General features: G+C 44.9%; 1 long non-coding RNA gene across 1 annotated transcript in view; it reads right to left on the bottom strand.

Annotated features, from left to right (window-relative positions):
- Nucleotides 1-12,346, bottom strand: part of LOC110357462 (uncharacterized) — a 20,084-nt gene extending 7,738 nt beyond the window's left edge. Inside the window, exons 1-2 of the long non-coding RNA XR_010475662.1 lie at nucleotides 12,217-12,346; nucleotides 3,808-3,910 (exon numbers count right to left, since the gene is read on the bottom strand). This is a non-coding gene — a long non-coding RNA (uncharacterized LOC110357462). The remainder of the gene's footprint in view (nucleotides 1-3,807; nucleotides 3,911-12,216) is intronic.

Here is a 12,346-nt window from a genome sequence, read left to right as displayed (position 1 = left end):
CTTGCTCGCTACCTTTATAGAAGAGCCTTGCTGTATCTATTTTTCCACTGCCTGGAAGCTGATCCATCCCTCTGGTCACCTTTGTACCTTTTCTAGCTCTGCTACATCTACTTGAGACAGCAGACATGATATTTGAGATGGATTTATAGGGAGGCTCTGCTTTGTTTTCTGTTCCTCTCCTAGTAATTCCTAACATTCCAGTTGCTTTTTAACCCAGAATAGCCTCTTGGCGTAGGAAATGCTAAGGCACATTTATATTGGTTTAATGAAACATTAAGGGAACATTTTCTGCAGAAACCAGTCTGGAAGGCCACGTGTCATTGGTAGAGAGGGCACCTGGAAAGGCTGACTGTGAGACGATGTGCCCAAGGGTCCAACTTTCCCATCTAAGCACTAGCACTGATGTTCAGTATTTTCTTAGCTGTACACAGGATGTCTGGTTTGATGCTAAAAGTGATCTTTAATGAGCTTACCAGATAGGGAGTAGAAGGCCAGTTTTCCCTGCAAATGTCCCCGTTTGTCAGTTCTTGCCAATTTTAGTGTTGTATGACCAGGAGGAGATGTGTATCAGATTACTCCCCAGGATTTTGGGGCATACATATTGCCAAGCTGGCACGGGGCAGAGTCCCAAAGTGTTGCCCCAGGACAGCATGGCAGTGGGGGCCCCAAGAATAAAAACGTGTGGTTTGGGACAGACCTGTTGGTCAAATCCATCCTGGTAACAAAGCAGCAGCCAAGGCATCACAACTGGGGACCGACAGTTTCTTCTGCATTGCATTGCGGTCCTTGTGCTGGGATTCGTCAGACTGGCTGCAAAATGAAATCACCGCCCAGACTCGAAGGTGCAGGGGGATGTGTTGGTGGAGATGGAACCTACTGTCAGCAGCAGGAGTTGTTCATTTTTAGGGGTCCTTGGAGGAGGGATTCAGACAGCTAGATACCACAGGCAAAATGTTTAAATGGAAACCTGAGATCCAAACAGCATCTCAGGCACTGTGGTTTCCTTGCGGGCTGGAATAAACTGAGCTACAAGCAGAGCAATTGCCATGCAGCAGCTCAGTAGCAAAGACTGTCACGACAAGCTGAGAAAAGACATGTGAATCCCTAGGCTGAAATGTGAGGGGTGCCCCAAACTGGACCCCAGACAGCAAAACAACCTGGAGGAGGGAAACAGTCCGTGGAAGGTCAAATGGTACTTTATCAACTAACTTATTTCTGAACAAATCAGCATGCTGCCCGAGCACAGCACTAAGTGAGAAAGCGATATAGGGAAGTGCTACAAGCCTGAAGGATTTACCACAGTTTCATGGGGACCAGAAAAACTAACAGCATCCCCCAGACAGCACTGGGCAACGCCAGCCGCTCCAGTTGAGGTGTTGCAAAGGGCAGGATGCCCTGTTTTCATGGTTAAGCCCTACTCCAAACCAGTGTTAGCTTTGTCAGGAACACACGCCCCATGATAGGTGCAGAAACTTGGCTCCATTTAGCACTCTGGAAAAGGGATAGCCTCTTCCAGAATCTGACTAACAGGCCTTTAACTTCCATTAGCAATACAGAGAGTTATTTTTCCCCATTGCAGGTTTCATTCACTGAAGTTTTATTCCCACTGTTCATCTGGATCAACTCTGACCATTTTTATAGGCAACGTAACATAAAGTGCTAAAATGAGGAGGCAAGAGGAATAGAAAAATCAGATTTGGGCTTTATCCACTCAAGATCAGAGGTTGAGGATTTAGCATTAAGCCATGTCCTGAAGCAGATCTTTCCTACCCATGTCAGGATGGCTGCCAGCTCTCACGATTTTACTGGAAGTCCTGTGATGTTCAATGGTGCGGTTAAAACCCCAGTTCCTGAAGGCAGGTCAGAAGGTGAAAATCTTGGCTTGCCTGTATTAAAAAGTCAATTTGCAATGCTCTGGATGTGCGGGAAAAGCTGCGATCCAAGAGTAACTTAAAAGCTCGGGCATCAAATGCCAAAAAAACAAGGAACAACTTAATTTTTTTTAAAGTGTCGTGTTTCCAAGTCAACCTCATGATGCTTGGAGCTTAACTCGTGACTCTGAAATGCTCAGAACACACTGCTGGGCCAGAATTAATCCACAGTCACATCTCATTGTGAATGAGAATTTCTGGGCCACTGCCAGTGTTTGGAGACCTTTGTCCCTGCATCCTCTGTTGCAGCAGCACTTTGTTGCTCTGCAGCAACAGCCTCAGCTGGTTGCAGAAGCTTGTATGCCTGAGAAACATAAAATTTGCTCTTTCCTTAGGTCAAGACTGGAGAAGAGGATGTTCTCTAAAACACACCAGGCTGTTACTATTGACCCTCGTCTTGCCAGACTCTATGTGGAAGATGACAGGGTTCAGGCTCCCTGTGCCCTCAGATAAGCAAGGGCACTGTCACTCCCTGGCCACCCATCCCTGGAGACTGAGGATGTCCCTGACCCTGGCTGTGGATGTGGGATGTGTACTATGGAGTGAAGATGGGGTGTGGTGATAGGACGCCCGAGGAGAACCCAGGCTGGGGTGAGAAGTGAAGCCAAGTGCTGAGAAGGGAGTGAGGCTGCTTAATGCTGCCTTTGGGTTTGTTTGCAGCTTGTAATGTCTCCCCCAGCTGCTCCAGGAACAGAGCTTTTTGTAATTCTTGACAAAGCATTCATAAACCTTGTGGAACCTGCCGTGCTATTAGCAATGCCAGGAACAGGTGAGGCTCTGACATATTTTGTCCTCCCAGTGACTGTCACTGGTGAAATAAAGGGCTGCCAGAGCCATGGGCTTTGGCAACCCACAAGCATGTACGGGCCCTGGGGCAGGCAGGCTCTCCCTCTGCCATGGGGCATCCAGCACCCCCTGCTCTGAAGACCCTTCGTAGATTTCATTTTCCAGCCTAAATGATTTTGTGGATTTTGTGGCCATCTCTACCTGTTCTTGAGTCAGCCTTATCCTCTGCTGAAATGGCTTTCCTGTCCCCACTGTCCTGTGTCTCCCCAGGAGTGTAGATAGGCAGAAGTCCCTTCCCAGCCTGAATTTTATGAGCACCTGCTGTTGTCTTTTTCAGCACAGTTCTCCCAGCCCTATTAAGAGCCCTTCTAAAAGGCCACAAATGGAAAATTCCCAGTCCTAAAATCCTCTTCTCAAATGCTCCATAGCTGAATAAGTTGTCTTACCTATGAGACATGAGGAAGGCTACTGCTATACCTGGACAGCTCTTCAGTTTTTGAATTTTTCAGAGCTTCATGCAAAACTCATCCCCATGGATGCTCTGGCAGAGCACCAAGAGCTTCATTCACTGAATGGTGCTCCTGCCGCCATGTGGGGACCTCACACCTCTGCTGTGTTACATCATAGGGTGCAGCTCTGCTGGGGGAGCACAACCACATCGTATCACCAGTCAAGACAGCAGTATTTAATACCAGCCATTTCTGCACCACACTAAGTCAGCCTTGCCAAGGAGGTATGTGCAGGACCTCTTGGGTTTCACACCTCCTCTGGGCCTGAACAGAGCACACTTCCTAAATTCAGATTTTCCCCCTGCCCTATGCCCAGCACAATGATTCATCTGTGCATTTGCTTAAAGGATTTCACTGTCAACCAATCCAAGGTTTCTTTGTTGACCACAGTTAATTTTGGTATGCAGAAAATGCCTGGGTAAAGACAGAAATCTAGCTGCACTTTCAGTGTATGTGAGCTGTCTGCTATATATTAACAATAGACTAAACAGCTCTTGTCAGTTGAGTCCCAGATTCCATCACTACAGTTTTGTAGCTATAACACTTTGGAGATATAGAAAATAAGTTGTGAAAAACCTCACCTGAGGAAGGAATGAGCTGAAACATCCTTGGAGGTCTGGATCTTCTCTAGTAACTATGAGTATGCAGGAGCCTGTGGGTTTCTTAGACCCGCATGAATTCCAGCTAGGGAAGAAAATATGGTTTGACAATCAACAAGCTTTGGCTACAAGCATGGCTGAGGGTTTTCTCCCTGTAGGAAAGACTGGGTTCAAATATCTTTATTTGCATATTAGTGGTGATGGAAGTTCCTCATGTGCAATGAAAAGAGAATGCAGTCCAAACAGCTAGAGACTAGAAGAAGATTTTTTTTTTTTTTTTTTTTTTTACATAAGTTTCTAAATTGTCCAGAACTTGCTCCTTTTTTTGAGAAACTTCTGTCATTTGCAAAAAAATTGATTAATTCCACCTCAACACAAGAATGGTGCAGATTCATCCGGGATCTCAGTTCCTGGAGAAAAAAAAAAAAACAACCAGCCCTTTAAGAGTTCACCAGCTCTACACAAAGGGAAAAGCCTATGTCTGCTCCCCTTGCTGATAGTGATGAAAAGGGCAAGAACCATCAGGAAAGTGCTCTGCTTGGTCCTCAGCATCAAACAGCTGAGAAGTGTTGGGGAAGATGGAGAGACTGCAAGAAGAAGCGAAAAAGAGACAAAACCCTGTGGGAACTGCTGAGATCTTTTTCTCAAGAGGGGACTGACATAAAGCTCACCTCTCTCATGTATCAGTGGTCCCTGATGACCTTCTCCAAGGCTAGGAAACCCTGGGCCTGGAAGGAAGCTGGTGAGACGGAGGCATTTTGCACATTTCTACTGCCATGAAATGCTGGAGGGTGCATCTGAGTGTTGGCCAAGTGCCAGAGACACTCTTGTTCCCAGGGTCTCCTTGGGTAGGGGATCCCTAGCACTGTCCAGGCATTTGGTTGACCAGCATCCTGCTTGCTGCAGCTCATGGCTTCAGTCCGTGCTAAGAAACCCCAATGGTGAAAAAAACCCAGCATTTTGGGTTGTTCTGTTTCTACAGCAATCCAGACACACACCATCAGACCCTGGTATGGTATGCCTGATCTGATCCTGGAGTTGTCCTGCATTTACTGGTGGGCATGCAGAGCCTTATTGGGTGCAATGGATCTAACATTGCATGTAGAAGCACTTTGATTCATGCTGTTAAATGTGCCTGGTCACAAATCTATGATGCAAATGAACACCACAGCACTTCTGGAAGAAAAAGGGACTTCTGTATACTGCATACAAGATGTTCTGGTGATGTATTTATATCAGCTCCAGCAGTGTTCATTAAAATAGATACTAATTGCAGCACTTTTAAAGCAGGGCAATTAACAGAATGTAGCCACAAATAGAATGTGAAAATGTAGCAATTTCCACTCAGCACCTAGCTTTAATGTAAGATTTTATCTTCTAATTAGAATATCTGATAACATCTTCCTATGTGTGGTTGTCTTTGCCTGAAAATAGGCTAGGTGGTACAGATCATATATATTTAGAGAAGCAGATTTTTATATCCATTTCAAATTACAAGCTGGTTCTCTGCTGGGATGCTCTTTTACTAGGCCCAGCCAGGAAGAAAATATTCAAAATGTCATGCATTGCGGGCTAACTGGTATACTGTTTGGGTAGGCTGGATTTCTCCAGGCAGCCATGCAGAGCCTAGGCAGGGCCTGGGCAGAGTTTTTGCTCTAATCTGAGCTGTTGTGACATAGTCTGTGTTAGAAACAAGCTCTGCACAGACAGCGGTGCGCACACACACCATAGTACACGCAACTGCTGCCAGCACTTCACCTCCTTTAACTAGCTCTCTATCTTCTCCTTTGTTCTTACTGCATGCCCTGTGTGCTGTGAGGACCTTGACCTCTCTAGCTGCTGTGCAGCAGCTCCTCGGTCCTGAGCAGAGCTCAGTCCCTGCTCTGACACAGTGCTTGCAGAGTCCTGGCAAAGGCAGAACCAAGTTCATGGCATAAAAGAGTCCATGGCTGCTGCCCACCTTGGTCTTGTCAGGGCCATGCTCACCAGCCCAACCCCTGCTGCAAATGATTTCACTGTGCTGGAGCCATCAGAGCTCCATTCCATCCTGGATCAACGTGCAGAAAACCCTTGAAGAAGTCTCTAGTCCAGCACTCGCTCCATCTATCCTGAAGTCTTTTGTGTATTTGCCTGGTTTGTTGGTTTATACCTGGGTAATTTCCTTCTCATCTGAGCTGTTGAGGACCTTGGCTACCTCAGGGCCAGGGGCAGATCCTCTGTTATCTCAGCTGCTGGCATCCTGCCCTGCTCAGCCACGCACAGCAGCAACTTCCAGCCACCACAGAAAGCTGGAGGGAGGTAGAGCTGAGGAAGAGCCTGGAGCTGCTAAAAACCAGCTCAAAGTCATTCATGATTCCCAAAGATGTTTTCATCAGAGACAGCTGGCTGGGCGACTGTAGGAGATTATTGCATCCCAGACCTATACCACTTGATATATTGCAATAAAATGCCAACAAAACAGTGTTTTTCCTTGAATTGTTTTCCTTGAATGCCCTCATGTGGGTCTCTAGGAGCAGTTAGAAAGCAGCCATTACCCACAGATAAAATCATGACAGATGACAGTTAGAACCAAGAAAGAGAATTCTGGATTTCACTCAAATATTAAAACTGATCATTTTGGTGGCAAAGATGGACAAATTATGTTTTCAATTGTTCAGGTGAATCTGCCTCTGGTTCTTGAGAAGAACCAGAAATGTTTTCATGAAAATGCTGTGTTTCATCAAGAAGCCATCACTGCCGGGAATAAGGGAGGTAAACATTTTTATGGGAGTTATTTATTACATACCAGTGTCCTGACAAGATAGGAAACATTTAGTCTTTTTTTTTTCAGCTTCTTTTGTATACATTAAATCAAATCCCAGAACCATTCAACAATTTATGGGCTCCTTTGCCCATCGTATCAGTCTCTGCAGGTGCCACTGTGACAGGTCTCCCTTCTAACAGCTGCGATTGTCTGCACCTCTTTGTCCTCTCCTTCGTGATATCTGCTGGGAACTGTAAGATGTAACTCTGGATGCAGTGAAGGAAAATCTTTGAAAGCTTTTCCAAAAATAGTCAGCAAATTATAGGAGTTAATGCAACCTGGAAGTCAGGGTCAGATGGGCTGAGAGAGGCCCTGCTCAGAGGTGCTGCATCATTTTGCAGAAGCAGTGAATCTCATCCTGCCCAAGCTTGGGTGAACGTCTTGAAATATGCAAAAATGACCAATGATTCTACCCACAGCTACATGACCTTAGCATTTTCCACAATTCAGACCCAGACATGCACTGCTGAGCACTGGCTGGCCCTTTGGCCAAGCTCCTGCATTGCCAAACTGCAGTCAGGGGTTCCCCTGGAGTGGGGGCAGGATGAGGGGGCACCACAGAGTGCTGGCTGTGGGGCCAAGCAACATAGCTCGTCTGTTTCTATGGGTGACACATGACATGACACCTGTCCCTGTGCCTGCTTCTCTCCAGGGTTGTGTGGTACCTTCTACTGGTGGATGAGCAGAACATCCAACTCTTTTGTCTAAAGGCAGGTTAAGAGACTTGCGAGGGGGGTCCCATCTTTCCCCCTACTAGCAGTGGATCTGTGAAGAACTATGCAGCTCTGCAAAGGAAAAGGCAAAAAGGGACATGAAGAACATATTTTGGGTCAGGCACTCTACTTTTAAACTGTTTTTGGTCTGCATTCCTTTAAGCTCTGCAAAAACCTCTGCTCTCTGCTTTTCTAACAGCACTTACATATTTTAAAGACATTAAAATAAGTCTGACCATAAGCACAGATGTACATACAATAAGAACTTTGCATGTGTCAGAGTTTCAGGACTAGATCCAATTTTTGTGGCATTTTAAGCCATATTTAAACAAAAACATTTCTGAATACCAACTGGTCAATTCTCTTTGGTTCAGTCTTGCTGAGTCAGATTAATCATGTTTACTAAGCTATAGAAATGCTTGATAAGTTTTTTCTCCCCACTCCTCCCTTTTTTTTTTTTAAACTCAGCATTCCCAGAAATTGCCGGTTGCTTTTTAAAACAACTGACAAAGTAAAACCCACACAATGCAAGAGAACTGAAAGATAGTTCCACATGCTATTTTGCTCAATTTGCTAAATCGCATTAACACTGTCAATAAATTTCTACTCCCTACCCTAGAAAGTTACATCTCAGTCTTCTGTGTTGTTTGCTTGCATTTTTTTTGTAAGAGGGAGACCATCTAGAAACAGATTGTGCACAATGCTGCCCTTCACCAGACTTCATGCCGTCTTTGCACTGAATGGTTTAACAAGTGTGTGTTAAATGTTATCATAAGAGCTGAATTGTAAAGTGGTGAAATCATCAGAAAGTGTAATAGACCTAAGAGGCACAGCACAGTTCATGTCCATTAGGGCAAGCTCAGTCACAAATATTCTCTTGATATTTTCCAGCAAACACAGAGGCAGAAAGCTGAAAGCAAAAGGTATTTATCATCATTAGCTCCTGTCCCTTTTGTCGCATGCTTGCTGTTCCTCCTGGGCAATAAAGAGCTCAAACTCTACATAAGAATTAAAGCAAATGGGATGAAAAGGTTTTTCAGGCTTTAAAAAGCTGAATACCCATTAAGGCCAAATGTCCTCTCTGCTTCTGCAGAGGTCCAGGGCCATGGAGACAGCAGGAGGGGTGCACTGGGTGCTGCAGAGTGCTTGGATGACCAGTCTCTCCCCAAGACTTCTCCTACTCTTCCCAGAGCCACTGTCAGCAGCCAGCTTTGCTCCTGGGTTGCATCTTCCTCAGAAGTAAAATCCACTGTGCAGAAAGGGCAAATAACAGCCCTGTGTGTGCTGCCAAAGGTTTTGTCATCTCTTTTCAGATGATTTTCTATCTTCTGCTGCCACTGTGTTCTGTATTGGCAAGTGCAGTGCATTCATTCATGTCATCCCGATAAACATGTCAGCAGATTTGAGAAAGCGAATTAGTTTCTGCTCTGCCAAAGCCAACCGATGCATGCCTGTGTTTTCCTTTCAACACAGAAGTGTGGTTTACTGGGATTTACCAACAGTTACTGAGCAAGATTTCAGTCCCCATTCATGTTCTGTCTATTTTTGGATCTAGAATTTAATGGTAACATTCGGTCAGCTTCGAATGTCAGTCTGATTTTAGCTAAGAACTTTCTGATGTTATCTATTAGAAGCAGACAATTTATTTCTCATGACTACACCCCAGTCAATACATAAGTGTTTTGCAGTACTTATATCATAAAATTTACTGTGTATCAAAGTCTTTTCAGATCTACAGCATGTGTCTAACAGCCTACACAAAACCACCTTTATATCTATATCTTATCTTTTATAGCTAATCCAGAATAAAAACTGCAGGTGTCTGTATTGCAGTGGTTACAAAATGGGAGCCCTGCTCCTCCCCACTGCCAGCACAAACTGCCCACACAAGCCAGAACCATCACCACTGCAGTGACAGCAAGAGATGGTCTCTCCCCAGACACATCCTGGAAGCGATCATCTAACAGCCTTAGTCCTCCTGCCTCCAGCCCAAATCAGATCAGAATCACACACTCCCAATATAATACCCAGACAAAGACATCTTCTGCTTTGTTCTGTAATCAGATGTACCCAAGGGACTAATTAGGCATGGTTTAGACACTAATTGCTTGGCAGCCCTGTTTGCCTTCAGATACCTTGTTACAACAGTAGCATGAGTGCATTTGTTTCATCTAATCAATGGAAGGAAATCGGGTAGCAGCCCGGTCTGCCAAAGGTGTTTTCAGTCCCTGTAGCACCCAGGTAGAAAATAATGCACAGTCTGCAGAGATCTGTGTTGCCTTGGCTCTGAAGCAAAGCACCTCTCTTGGCTTGTAAACTGCACCTGGGACTCATGGAGTTCATGGCATGGGAACTGCTAGGCACAGCTCAGTCCTTTGCCACGTGAAGATGACATCTCATCAGTTGGGTGATGCTCAGAGTCACCCTCAGCATCAAACGGTCTGCAGACACGCAAACAGTTTGGCTTGAAAGAAGCTAACGTGGCATGAATGATAAGTAAAATCTTCATGAGCAGAGATGCACAATATTAAATGCATCACTAGTGTGGAAGATTTGTTTAAAGCCAGTAAGTCTTCCCCTAAACAGAAAGACTGGAAAGGTTGAAATGTCAAATTCCTGTGGGAGAGAAACTCTAACTTTCCTAACTCTGCTTGTTATCTCTGTGCAAACTGCAGCGCAGCCTCTTACCACCAGGCAAAGCTCTGGTTTCCCAACACACGTGGATCCTCATGTTTGAGGTTTCGGGAGGCAGAGTCCTTTGGGCTTGCTTCTCTGCCTCGTGACCAACGCAGAATAAAGCAGGCTCAGTGTAGCTCTCCAGACAGCACATTCTTTCTGAAGCCCATGTCCTGAAGAAGCTCACTAAGGACAACCTCACAAGAAACCCAGGCAACTAATCTCTTGGGATTAGACACTGTGCTCCCTTCCCCCATGCCACTCATTTCTGGGCAAGACCAAATAAATACCATTGCTTTAATTCCAGACCAGCAGCTCCTCCAGGGAGGCAGCTCCATCTGTGTACAGCCTTTTGTAGATTTTGGCTGTGCCATGTGCATCTCTATTAAATGTATGAGTTTAGATGCTCTGTTAACTACATTTACCATTTTTCTGCTGCTGCAAACTACAGAATAATTTTTAGCTGACATATTCTACAGAAGTTGAGTAGGAGAGGGCTAATCTCCTGTGACAAATGCTCCTAAGCAGAGAAGTATGCCAACATCCTCATGAATTCTCTGATATAATAGTTTGAGGGACTTCTATGACCAGAATGGACTTATTCAGAATATTTCCTCAGAGCAATCAGTGTGTCTCACAACAACACCTCCCACCACTAGTGTCCTGAGCTCACTGACCTCCTGCTCCTCCGAGACCTGCATCTGCCATCCAGCAACACTCACAGTTATGAGGTGGAGCAGGTACACCAGGTCAGGCCTCGGAAACAAAGAGCTGGAACTGAACGGGTTTAAGAACTTCAGGAGAATAAACAAAAAAACCCAGAGGCTAGATGTTAAGCTGAATCGGGGCCGGTTGAAGATGATTTACAATAACCACTACCAATTTACAAATAAATAATAATTCTTAGTGGATTTTTCTTCTTTCTTGGCTAAACAGTGAATAATTTGACCTAGTTCAAATACTGATCCAGAAAATAACTTCGTTCGATTGAGTAAACACAAACATGTTTTGCTGGGAGGCCATGACTGAATTATCCTGTTACTTTCCTTACAAAACCCTTTTCCCCAGTCTTGGCTGCCATTTGCTCTCAAAAAGGAAGCTAAAGTAATTGCTCCAAACAATAGACTTGCTAATCGTCATCTTTGCATAGGAGTTTGAGACTCAGATTTTGTTGCTGAACTTTCTTGCCAAGACAAGTTTATGGTTCTTTGAAAAAACTGCCACTTCCAGGTATTTGTTTTGCTTTTTTTTCCCCACTTGTGAATATGAAATCCTTCCATTTATCTGCCCAGGAAAATACAAGCTTCTCCTTAGTTGGTAAAAATCTCTTTTCCATGGGTACAGGTAATTTTTAATTCTGCTGCCAGGAAAGATGATCATTAGCTGTAAAGCACTGCTCAATCCAAGTTTTGCTGAACAGAGAAGTTCTGACAGGAGACAAGAGGCCACACAGATGGGGCAGCAGGACCCGTGATGTCTGAACTGCCTTTTGTAGCAACTCCAAGCCCTCTGTCCGCAGCTCTAAAGGAGTCACCAGCCAGCACTGGCATTTCTCCTCTCTTGGCTGCTGACAAGCCTGACCCTGTTGTCTAAGATAACACCCCCACACGTTGCTGTAAGCTTGTGTCACCCCACCAAATACATGAAAATAGCTTCACTTGGGGATTAAAGCCCTGACTGCTTGTGGGCAAAGCCTTGCTTAGGAGCACATAAGATCAGGCTTCCTCCTGTGGGTGGCAGGGAGACCCGGCCTCATGGGCAGAGCTGCAAAGACCCAGCCAGCTCAGCTGGCACTTGAGCTCTCAGAGCAGTATAACCAGTCAAGATTATACAAACACAACTTTGCTCTGGAATGAGTTTTAGGTATTTCAAAGGCCAAGACAGATCTCCAGCAGATATTCCTCATGTTTTACCTGTTTTTATACATATGAGATTTCTCAGAGAACAGAGAATAGTCTCATGAAAGAGTTGCTAAAGAACCTTTCAGCCATAACATCCCAAAACTGCAGGAAATGCTGGAATGGTAAATAATAAATATTTTCATAAAAGCAGGCTATATGTTGTACTATCTCTGTTATTGTCTGCAGCTGGCAGGCCTCACCTATAAGAGGTACTCTTAGATAGTACTCTTCTGTAATACTTTGTTGTTTGATAAGTATAGCCGAAGATCTGTGAACAGAGACAACTCTATGCACATACCTCTTCCCTGCTGCACACAGGTAGAAAACTTCAGCTCCGCTCCACGACATGCTGGTGCTATGCCCCAAAAGAGCTGTACAAACACACCTACAGCTACATCACTGACCTGGAAAGGAGCAGAGATTTGGGG

Source organism: Columba livia, chromosome 12 (genome assembly GCF_036013475.1).
Source record: "Columba livia isolate bColLiv1 breed racing homer chromosome 12, bColLiv1.pat.W.v2, whole genome shotgun sequence".
Classification (NCBI taxonomy): domain Eukaryota; kingdom Metazoa; phylum Chordata; class Aves; order Columbiformes; family Columbidae; genus Columba; species Columba livia.
The sequence above is the reverse complement of the archived record's forward strand: the minus strand, read 5'-3'. Positions and strand labels throughout refer to the sequence as shown.